At 38.4% G+C, this 11,707-nt stretch overlaps 1 protein-coding gene across 9 annotated transcripts in view; it reads left to right on the top strand.

Annotated features, from left to right (window-relative positions):
* The first annotated feature begins 617 nt into the window (after positions 1–617).
* The window catches only part of LOC112103319 (adhesion G protein-coupled receptor L2), a 185,969-nt gene continuing 174,879 nt past the window's right edge, over positions 618–11,707 (top strand). For 4 of the 9 annotated variants that reach the window (XM_029912336.1, XM_029912333.1, XM_029912332.1 and 1 more), the window contains exon 1: positions 618–1,284. The gene's annotated coding sequence lies outside the window, so the exon portion shown is untranslated. The remainder of the gene's footprint in view (positions 1,285–11,707) is intronic. The other 5 variants (XM_029912331.1, XM_029912330.1, XM_024195013.2 and 2 more) reach the window with 3 other exon arrangements.

Raw genomic sequence — 11,707 nt, 5'->3', positions numbered from 1 at the left:
CCCGCTTCTCCCTTGGGGTATCCCCCGTTCCCAGTGAACCACAGTAAATTGGTGGCGACGGCGAAGAGAGGAATAGGCCCCCCACACCCCATGCAGCCTGTTTTTTTTCACGCCATCACCATTTACTAATAGTCCGCGCCGGTTAACTCAAAGTGCTGAGTGGGGGTGAGGACAGACCGGGCGCGCCGAGGGGGCAGCTGCCACTGGGGGGAAGGAGACTGGGCAGGGGAGGTAGGGCGCGAGGGCCGGCGGCGGGAGCATGGCTTGCTGCCTTTTGGGCAGGCAGAGCCCATGGGGCTGGTTAATCCCCCGACAGGGGCTTCCCAGGCAGCCCCAGAAAGGAGACGGTGACATGAAAATGGAGCCAGATGTGAACTAGGGTGGCCGATCGTGGCCAATTAGAGGCAGGCTCCAGGGGCTGTGGGCCGGCTTCTTGCAGGGGGTGGGCGCCCTGGGGAACCAGGGCTGGCAGGGTGGGAGTGCGGAGGAGCCCCAGTGGCGTGGGGTCCCGGGGCGGCCACAGTCTCTGGGCCCCTGGGGAGAGGGGAGCCGGTGCTGTAGGCTCCTGGGCAGCCGGACTGGTGGAGCGGGACCTGGGGGCGGGCTGCGCTTTCCTGCCCAAAGGGGGCTCCGGGCCGCGGTGGGAGAGCAGGGCCGTGGGCAGACTGCGAGCTGCCGGCCTCTGAAAGAAGTCACTCCCGGGGATCCTCGACCTCCTCCCACAACCCTCACCTTCCCCCCAGCGAGGGCTCTGGTGTCAGAGCTGGGGAAGGCTGTCTCCTGCCAGGCACCCCTGAAAAGGGACCAGGCTGAGCGGCTCTTCCAAAGGAGCCTGCAAGGCTCTAACTAACAGCAGGAGCCATATGGTTCCCGTTACCGGAGCAAGGCAGCCTTTTCTCTCCTCTTTGGTCTGATCCAACATTCTTTCCTGTATATTGAGCCAGCAAGTCTCCTTCTCTCCCCTCCCTCCTTGGGTTCAGAGGAGTAATATCTTGACGTGGGTAGTTCATTCATTTGTCTGTGTGTGTGTATAGAGCAGGCCCCACCAAGTCTGGCGAACTCAAGTTGCGCAATGAAGAAAGTTGCATCCGTTTAGTAAATAATTACCTGTTGCAGATTTATTTTAACTAAATCAGCTTCATGAAGAGCCAGTCCGCCCAGCCGCGAGTGCATAGGGAAAGAGGCTTCCAGCTAGCGATGATAATCCTTCCCAGTTGTGGAAGAAGGAGGGTTTTTTTAGTTTCAGATGTGGAAAGCTGGGGCCATCTGGAGACAGAAAACAAAGTACGTGTGTCACGGGCACCTTTTACTGTATCTGTGTTTAACAAAAATAGTATCCGGTTATAAATCTAAATTAGTGCTGGTGGGGTTTGGACATAGTTGATTTGTCAGAAAGTAAAGATGTGGTATTCAGGTGTATGTTTTTCTTTGCATAGAAATGTTCTTGCGCACACGATGAAGAATTCTGCAGAACAAATGTTCCGTTGTTTGGTTTCTTCAGACACTCTGATTCCCTCCTTTTGTTGCTTGTCACTAAAAGAGGTGCCATTTCACATCATTCTGCACAAATTGTTTGAATTAATGCAAGTGTGAATTCTTACCGTTTGAAGGGGGCTATTAGCATATCAAAGGTTTCTTAGTTCCAGCTCAATTGAGAAAATTTCAGCTTGTCTTCCATTTGCTTCCAAGCAGAGGCCCAAAGGGCAGTGGGAATTGTAAAGGGATAAAATGGGGAGGTGGATTTGGGTTATGTTTCTGAACTTTTGCTGTTTTGTAATTATGTGAGTGAAAAACATTGTCTGTCTGCTGCAGAGCCCTTGCAAACGGTCAGACAATTATTTTCTATTGGTTAATGGTTTGTTCAAGAAAAAGAGTGACCTTTTATGACAGCCACAGTGACATTGCTTCTGGTGTCTTCTGTCTGTTAGTGGGATTTAGAAAGCCTTTTCTACTGGACTCATGCTTTGGGTATGGCCTACACATTATGGCATTAGGGGGTCTGAATAGGAAAAGAACTTCTAATTATTTCAGAGAAAAATGAAATCTTGAAATAAAAGACAATTCCAAACCTTTGAAGTAAACATACTTTTCTCCTTAATATGTAGACTAGGATAATAGACAAGCTTTCATATGTAGTTTAAAGAAAGTGTTACCATCTATTAGCCATGTACTTCAATTTCATTTTTATTATAAGTACATTTCTAATGTGAAAAATAACTTCTTGTAATCTGATTTAATGGGTTAAATATGGGATACTAAGAGCAAAGTATTATATTTTGCGGTTAGTGATAGTGGTGTAGTAAATATTCTTAAGTAGGTGTGGCAAGGCCTGTGTCGGTCTCATAGTAGAATATTTATCATTATGTTTTAAATTGGTTTACATACCTCAAATTTACACAATTTTTGATTCATTAGGTACTGTTGTTTTCCTCTGTTTGCAAAGAGCAATGTCTCAGTCAACCCCCTTTCATTGTCTTAAAAAATCAATATTCATAATCTGGCAAACCAAGAGCCAAGCAAAATGCAGTTATCCTTCAGTAAGGTGGGCCCTTTTCCAGAGAGTCGATGGTTCTTGGGGACTGCATTCTGGTCTCTCTCTTGTCTTTGGCAAAAAATAACTTTATCTCCCAGACCTCTTAAACTGAATAAAATATCATCTGTTTTGTGTGTGTGTGGTTTTTTTTAAAGTGGTTTTGAATGCTTTGTAGGTTCATGGGTTCTTTGCACATTGTAGTATAAGGAATATGAATATGACATGCCTTTATTGTAAGAGGTATCTTTACTAATGTTCAAAAGTGTTCCTTTTACTTTCATTTAATAAAGAAACTGAGTTGCATGGTATAAGAGTCTTGAAGGAAACTGTAGTTAATTACATAGTTTATTTAGATTTCTATTACCCTTAAATGGACATCACTTCAGTATTTTGTAGATAGATGGGTTTTAGTGGTCCTAAAATTGTGTCATTACCTTGAGGTAATTTTTTAGCACTTTATTTGCCTAATGCCTTCAGCTGTCTAAAGTGTACCTTTTGGTGGTATAAAAGGAACATATTGATGTGATTGGCATTATTGCACTTAAGTTGCTGTTAACTAGTCTGCTTTGAATGCAGAGTGCTATAAAGAAAGCGTATTATCCTTAGCGCTATTAGGGATAATCTAAAAATTGTCTTGAAAATGTTGCACTTCAGTTTATGTGATGGTGATCCCAAATTTGACAAATCTCTAAAGATATAAAATGCAGTGGAAGAAAGATTTTCAACATTCAGATGACAAAATTGGACCACTTAGAGAAAAATTAATGTGCAACAGCAGCACTTCAGCTGCCATTTTCAATCACTGTGGGTTTCTATGTGTTGGCAACAGAAAAGGAACATAGACATTCATATAGTTCTGGGAGCTGGTGGTTGGGGAAATCAGGATATTGAATCATGTGGGTAGAACAAACCAATTACTTCAGGTTTTGACTTGAGACTGGCCAATAAACATTTTTTTGGGGGGCTTCTGGCTCCCCCTGCTCATTAATAGACCAACATCAAAGCGAGCAACCAAACTTCCAAATGTTATAAAAACTAATGTAAAGATACAGATCTTACATGTAGTCTTGCAAGTCTTAATTTAAGACAAGCAGTTGGAGTTTTTATTGCAGCAATTTTCACAATCAGCAGAGACATTAACACCAGGCTTCTGGGTGTTTCCTTCCTTACAATGAGCAAGAGGAGAGCTTTAAAAAACAAAGTTTGTTTAGTATAGTTAGTCCTTATTTGATCACTTCAGAAGCTTTCTCCATGTTTTATTTATCCTTTTTATAGCTTTTAATGTTTTAAATCAAGAATTGGTGTTATTCAGAGGATATTTCTTAGCTTGGGTAAGAAAATACTTTATTGAAATTAAAATAATCAAGGTGGCAATAGTTTAAAAGTTTGTGCTATATTTATTTTTTAATGATACATACTAAACATGCGATTTTTGTTTCTGAAAAATGTGATAGTTCAAAGTGAATCTCTATTCGAATAAGGTTATCTCTTTTTTTAGTAGAGTAATCAAATGAATTTACTGTACTGTTTGGTAAATATATTGTAATCTGGCTGGTTGTAATTTCACTTTTAGAAAAACAAGGACCTATTTGCAGCAAATTTTGTCTAAATTCAAGTTGGAAAAACATTTTTATTTAAGTAAGACTAGCAATTAACTGTGTGCATCCAGTATAGGGAAAATTACATAATTAGGAAAAATCAGAGATTGAAGCATAAAGATGATCAAATTTTTTTGGAAAATTTGACCTAAAAAGTTTATCTGATGCACTGGTACTTGCTAGGTTTGCTCGTACCACTTCCATGTAGTGTGTTGACTTTCATATTGAAAATTTTTGTAGATTTCTTCTAAACAGCTCTTGCTGAACTTGTTGGTAAAATTATCTTTACCAGGAACTACACTAATCCCTAGACAATTCTTTTAAATTTTAAATAATTGCAATACATTTTCCTGAGCCGTCATATTTTCCATTGGGAAGTACATGAGGATGACAGATAAAACAAGAACTTGAAGTAGCTATTAATGATCTTACCAGGTGAAGTGCAAGAGAAGAAGTTAAAATATGTCTGGCGGATAATTGAAATCATATTCATGCACAGGTAGGCAGTCAGTTATAAAGCAGCATACTTTATAGCAAACTTTAGTGAAATGATAATCAATCATGTTACTTAGATATGTCATGTTCAACAGAAATTTTTTAAAGCATTTTATAGGATTGATACATTTGTGATGTGAAAAGGCAGCTTGAAATAGCAAAATATTCTACTTCTTAAGTATTTAGGTGCAGCTTTAAACTTAATTCTGTCTTTTATTTTTGTTTTTCAAATCTCAGAGTTTGAAAAAACTAAAAGATTTAAACAATCACTGTATTGCAAGTGGATGTCAAGATAACTGGAAAAGCAAAAAGCTATGTAAAGGCCATTCTCAGTATTTTTAACAATGCCGTTTAATATTTAAATAGATTTCAAAGATAGGTTCATTTGCTTTCCAACAGTTCTTAAAATAAGAGTTTAGGTGGTTCTGTAGGGATAGGTAAGCTTGTGGTATTGTTTGAATACATCTATAGGAAGAGGTGCATTCAATCTTTACTTAATGAACACACTTATTTCAATCTGAGCTGTGTCCAGAAAAAGATGAATTCAAAGTTGTCACTCTTAAAGCCCTGCTCAATAACCATATTTTCTTGAAGCTCAACTTCTTCACCTGTCAGTGTGTGAAATACAGGTTCCAACATTTTGGGGTTGAGGAGTGTATGCTGCTTACTCGCTAGTGATTTAAGTTGTAAAAATGCATTGCTTAATGAGTAGTACAATCAATTCAACCCTCTTACGATACAAACTGATAATTTAAAACCAGTTCTTAAGAAAAGGGCCCTTGATCAGATTCTGAATTATAGCATAGTCCAGGTTATGGGTCATTATCTTAAACTGAGTATTTTATGGGACTTTGAAGAAATATATAATTTGCATGTGTCATGATTTCTTTCTTGTTTGATTTTCATCAGTCATTATTGCCACGATTCAACTTACACAAGCCTGTTATTTACCAAAAATTATTTAGAAAGGCATAATAATCAAGAGCATTGCAGACTGACTGAAGCAAACACAATGCTTAACACCTGCAGGTAAAGTGCAGCCTACTGCAAAATGCTATTGATTGCTTTTGTGGCACAAAGCAAGCTTAAATACAATTTATTTAATTACAACAAAATTGCAGTTTTATGAAGTAATATACTTCATCTTTTTAGAAGATTTTACATGTTATTTGCTGGTAAGTAAAATCCCATCACAGTAGTATGAATTTGTTCAATTACCAGAGCAGCTAAGGGGAATGAGATGGGGTGGGGAAATCAATTTACACTGAAAAGCTCCAGAAATGAGATTAACTTGGTTAGTAGGAATTTGCCAGCAGTATCTAAATTGCTTAATATTATAAAATATTACCATATTTCATGTACAGTAAGAATGTTGACTACACATCATATTTGTTGTTTTTGGCTGTTTTTTTGTATCATGTAAGCATTTCTATTTTTATTCCTACAATAGCATTTGCAGATAAGTCAAAAGTCTAACAATAACTTTTCAAAATAGAGGGACTAATACTCTCCTCTAAAAGAAATAGTACTATTTTAGATAAGTGATCACAACTAGTTATTTCTCCTGTCTAGCTTGTTGTCTGTAAATACCTTAGCAGACATTTCAGACTGAAAGGCAAGAGATAAAATGTTAATTTCAGAGTGGCCCCAACAGTGTCCATATTCTTCTTGTCTGTAATGTAAAAAGTCTTTGCTCATCACCTCCAGAATAAAAAAGCCATTGTTACTTCTTAATATAAACCATTTTTTGTGGAGTATTTAATATTGACATTAGCATTTTATCTTTAATCCTTATATGTAAACAGTGAACTGGAATTTTTGTATCTGCAAAATCTGTTGTGGTTTAGACTTCCTAATATTTAACCAGGCATCTGCTGGACTCTGTTCTTGCTTCATTCAGTCACCAAAACTGACTTTGCTACAAGGACGGGCAACATGACAAGTTAGAACCAGTGGACCATTTGTAGGTAATAAAGTCAGTTTACTGGAATTTCTGAGGAAAGTGGTTAAAAAGAGAGGACAAATGTCACTATGAATAGAGATGTTTTAATCAGACCTTCTGCCTTAGGGTAAAATTTAGGTCTGTTTTAACCAGGATGTAATGTCTCCCTCTACAGAGAACAGTATTAATTACGGTGTGACAAGGGAATGTGTATTGAGGAAAATGGGGTCTCTCTTGGTCTTGTCATTGATTTTTCTAATCTGTGAGGAGTACGTTATAAATATTAAAATTCACACAAAGGGAACTCAACTCCGTATTTCAATGCTGAAAGCAGTTACCTTCAAAGAACTGTATTTAAAACCAATAGACCTTTTCCAAGGGCCTCTTTAGTGGTGTGAAGTTTAAAATATTGTGTTCCTTTCAAAGTAATGCAGTGGTGCAGTTTTTCATCAGAGTGCTTGCTTCCATTTTATTGTGTAAACATGACAGAGTCTAAGTCTGTCTCTGCTAGGTTCCTTGGAGCATTAAACCGCTCTGAAAAGAATATCCTTTTATTTTAAAAGCAGTTTTAAAACAGATCTTTTCTACCATCTTTTTTTCTTTTTTCAGCTGCCATAAATATATAATGTAGTATGGCATAATTGCCCACAGATCTTTGTTGTGCCCAAGTTGTCTTGTTGGAAGAGAATGGGGGCAGAGTTGCGGGGGGGGGGGGGGGGTTGAGGGCTTTACACTGTTTGCTGTATGTTTTTTTTTTTAATTTTGCATTTTAATTGTTACTTGTCCTGATTAGCTACAAATGCTTAGCCAAAGTACAAGCCAAAACAGTAGTTGTCTTAGGAATTTTTTACAAGGACTAGATTTTAGATGCTAACTTCTAATGCAGTACAGAGTAAAAGCTGTTTAATATTTTGATACTGAATTTAGTAAGGGATTGTATTACATCATTCTTCGTAAAAAAGAAAAATAAGGAAAGGTGTTCTTTTATCTGGTGGTGGTGGTTTTTGAAGAAAAGGATATTTTAATGTTATTCATCAAAAGCTACACAGATTTTTGATAAAAATTAGATATTTATTTATGGATATATTTTTAACTCTTTTTCTTGTATTGCAGTACAGAGTAAAGTAACTCACTGTGTGTGAGCTGTGCTTTTAAACTACGTTACTTGTATATTTATTTGGTTGCTTCTAGATGTGGTAGAATATTCACTCTAATTTAGACGGGTTTCTTCCTTTCTTTGTGTCCTCTGTTGGTATTTTCATATCAATCAACACCTCATACTGGTTATTGTTCTGAATCTAGATGACGGAATAATCTAACACCCGTTACTGTCAAAAATTGTTCCTGGCAGCTGGGGGAGGGGTTGACTGACCTTGTTTGAGACTCTAATACTTGCTTTGTAGTTGATGGGATTTGGTGTGCATGGATGGTCTTACCATCCAAGCACTGATTGCAATATGATACCTTTCCCACCATCCTTTTTCTTTCTTCAGCTGCCATAAATATATATTGTTGTATGGCATAACTGCCCACTGACCTCTCCTCAATTTTGAGCAATGGTTAATGTCAGTTCTGAATAAAATACATTTTAAAAAATGTAGTAACTATTTCAATTGTTGATTTTGCATTTCAGAAGATGATAGGTCTAATTTTTTTGGCAAGCTCATGACTCCAGCTTACATGACAGAACATGATCATGTTAAACTGACTCAGCCATTGTTTTACCCATTTTTACTGTGTTGAAACTTTGGAAACTTTTTCTGTTTGAACTCGTTGAATAGAAAGGTTTGTGTTCAGAACACAAGAGATGACACAGCTCTTTGGGCTGAAGAAATAATACGGCTCCTAAAAGATCTGTTCTCAGTATTTTGTTTGGTAGGTTTTACATTTAGACATCAGAAGATCGAGGTTTAGGTCTATTGATGTGACTGATTTCAGTGTAGCTGAAGTATTCCTTATAGGAGGATTGGCACGGCCTGATTGTCCTCTCATTTATATTGGCAAATATCTTGGGTAAGTGCATTTATACTGAAATCAGTGGAGCTATACTAATGTAAAACTAGTGTAAGTGAGAGGACTATTAATGTTCTAGTGTATTAATGGCAAAGGTGTCTAAGTTGAGAAAAGGGAGGGGATAAAATAAACAGTATATTTTAGATGATACAGGAAGGGATGGGGGGGGGGGAGAGGGACAGAAGAACTGCCTCCACTCACAGGAGTTTGAAAGAGATAGCTTTGAGAGAGAAAAACAAAACATCCTTTCCCCCTTTACAAACCATAGTCTTGTTGAATACTTGCATAGATCCTCATCCCGCTGAGATGCTGCCCCCACTCCCTTTGCTCAACGTTCTCCATTTTAGGAGTTATATACTAGTACCTGATAATGACAGGTTATGGATCCACCCACTAAAAACGTCCCTGCAGCAGGAGAGAGCTCAACATCTGCCAGCCATTGTCCAGACGTGTGTGTCCAAAATTTGCCCTGTTTTTTGTCCTGGTTAACCACTATACCCTTACTAGAATGTCATCAAATATGGATTCTCTCAGATTATGTCATCTGGTTTTTAATGTAAATTGATGTTGAAAGCAATGCAAGCTATAGTTTTAGTTTAGTTCAGGGGTCGGCAACCTTTCAGAAGTGGTGTGCCGAGTCTTCATTTATTCACTCTAATTTAAGGTTTCGCGTGCCAGTGATACATTTTAATGTTTTTAGAAGGTCTGTAAGTCTATAATATATAATTAAACTATTGTTGTATGTAAATAAGGTTTTTAAAATGTTTTAAGAAGCTTCATTTAAAATTAAATTAAAATGCAGAGCCCCCGGGCAGTGTGAGTGCCACTGAAAATCAGTTCACGTGCCGCCTTTGGCATGCGTGCCATAGGTTGCCTACCCCTGGTTTAGTTTCTAGAGCGGAAGGATGGTCCACTGGTTAGTGCACTAGCCTAGGACTTACAGAGAGGCCTGATTTTATTTCCTTGCTCCACGTAGATTTTCTGTGTGACCATGGACAGATGGGCAAATCACTTAGCCCTCTGTTCCCCAGTCCCCCATCTGTAAAAATGAAGGTAATAGCACTGCCCTACCTCACAGGCGAGAAGTGAGGATAAATATATTAAAGCAGTGCTTCTCAAAGCCGGTCTGTCGCTTGTTCAGGGAAAGCCCCTGACGGTCCGGGCTGGTTTGTTTACTGCCGCGTCCGCAGGTTCGGCCAATCGCGGCTCCCACTGGCCGCGGTTCGCTGCTCCAGGCCAATGGGGGCTGCGGGAAGGGCAGCCAGCACATCCTTCGGCCCGCACCGCTTCCCACAGCCCCCATTGGCCTGGAGAGGCGAACTCCGGCCAGTGGGAGCCGTGATCGGCCGAACCTGCGGACGCGGCAGGTAAACAAATCAGCCCAGACTGCCAGGGCCTTTCTCTGAACGAGCGGCGGCTCGTCTTTGAGAAGCACTGCATTAAAGGTTGTGAAGTGTTTCAAGATCTACTATTAAGGAGTGCTTTGTAAGAGCTAGGTATTATGTTTATTTTTTCAGCTAGAACAGTCCACGTAGGGCCAAATCCCTCTTCTTACAGGACGAGTAGTCCTCCTGAAATGTCACTACTTACAGGATTTGGTCCTGAAAAGAAAGATAGCCTTACTCACTCTCTAATTCTTTCTTTCCATGTTAGAAAAGGCATTAACATTGCCGCCACACTCAAGTCTTTCCAGTTGTTTGAGACTGAGTGCTGGAGGTTAGACAGGACAATTGCTTAATTTTGATCTGCTTAATATTTATAGTTCCAGTCATTGAGGATTTTTTTCCATTTATGTTGAATTTTTTTTATTAAAGTTCATGTTACATATGTTATGAAGAATAAATAAAGACATTTCAAGCAGGGAAAATGCTGATTGGAAGGCTAATAAAAAGCAATCTTCCTTCAGTTGAATGAAAACTAGTTATAAAAACAAGATGATTGCTTCCATAAATATTATACAGATTACTATAGACTTAATTTTTAAATGGTTGAGTAGAACTTAACATATCTGTGTTGAACTTAATTGATTCTAAACTTTGTAGAGATATGTATCTCAAAGTGGCATAGGGTCTTATCTTCAGCAGTAAATACAGCCACAATGCTGCTGTTTGTTTGTTTTTAAGTAAGGGAGATACACCAGACAGGCTGGATGTGTTGTCTTGTTTTGGGTGGTCTGTCATTTCAGGTTAGCTTTGTGTAAACAGAACAGTGTTTTTCCTTCCCCTGAAAACATTTAGGTGACTTTGAAAAAGAAGTCTGTGTATCTTGAATATTAAGGACTAAAGCTGTACACATAACTATTCTGAAGGGCAATAATAGTCCTGTAGAGCCAGCAACAATATTTTAAGGGTGGCTTCTCCAGTAGCTGTTTGTATCAGATAACTGATAGAAAAAGGATATCTTGGGGGAATTGGTGACCAATTATCAGGGTTCTTTTCTGGCTACTGCCCACATTTTTCATATATTTTTGCTAACCCTTCTTATTACCTGCAGAGGGAGCTTGTATATGAGATAATCAACATAATCAAGGCATTGAGGGCTGAAATGTTTCCAGTAAATACAATTTCATTTCATTGAATACTCTGTCATACTCATGCAGTGCAGAAAGAAAGCTTGTTTAAAGGATTTTCCATCACTAACAGAGATGACAATGGGGAAAGATATAAAAAGTCAGGAAGTCAACATTTACACTATAATTGTTTCGGACTTAAGAGAAGTCCCTTTATTTCGTTACTGGAAATGAAAAAAGAATTGAAGGAAATAATTTTCTTGCACATCAAATTGATATTTTTATTCCATTTATGATGGTTACAAAAAAAGCCTTGGGAAGCAAAGTACAGCAAATTCATTGGTTGCATAAACTGTCTCCTCTCTTTTAACAAATGTCCTGCGGACATCAGATAGAGAACATAGTACTTTGAGGACATATGAAAGTGCCTGCATAGAATCTAAGCAGAAAGCATTAGATCTTATCCATTTAAATATTAATTATAATTGGCCTATTTAGAGATGCAAGTTTCTTTTAATTTTCATGCTTTTATGAAATAACCTGTAATGTTAGTCAATTTCATAATTATATAGTTGACAAATTAGTGCATTAGTACTTAAACAGGACAACTAGTGGTT

The sequence above is a fragment of the Terrapene carolina genome, unplaced genomic scaffold (assembly GCF_002925995.2).
Source record: "Terrapene carolina triunguis isolate 2854851 unplaced genomic scaffold, T_m_triunguis-2.0 Scaffold210, whole genome shotgun sequence".
In the NCBI taxonomy this organism is placed as follows: domain Eukaryota; kingdom Metazoa; phylum Chordata; order Testudines; family Emydidae; genus Terrapene; species Terrapene triunguis.
This window is presented reverse-complemented; position numbering and strand designations above follow the sequence as displayed.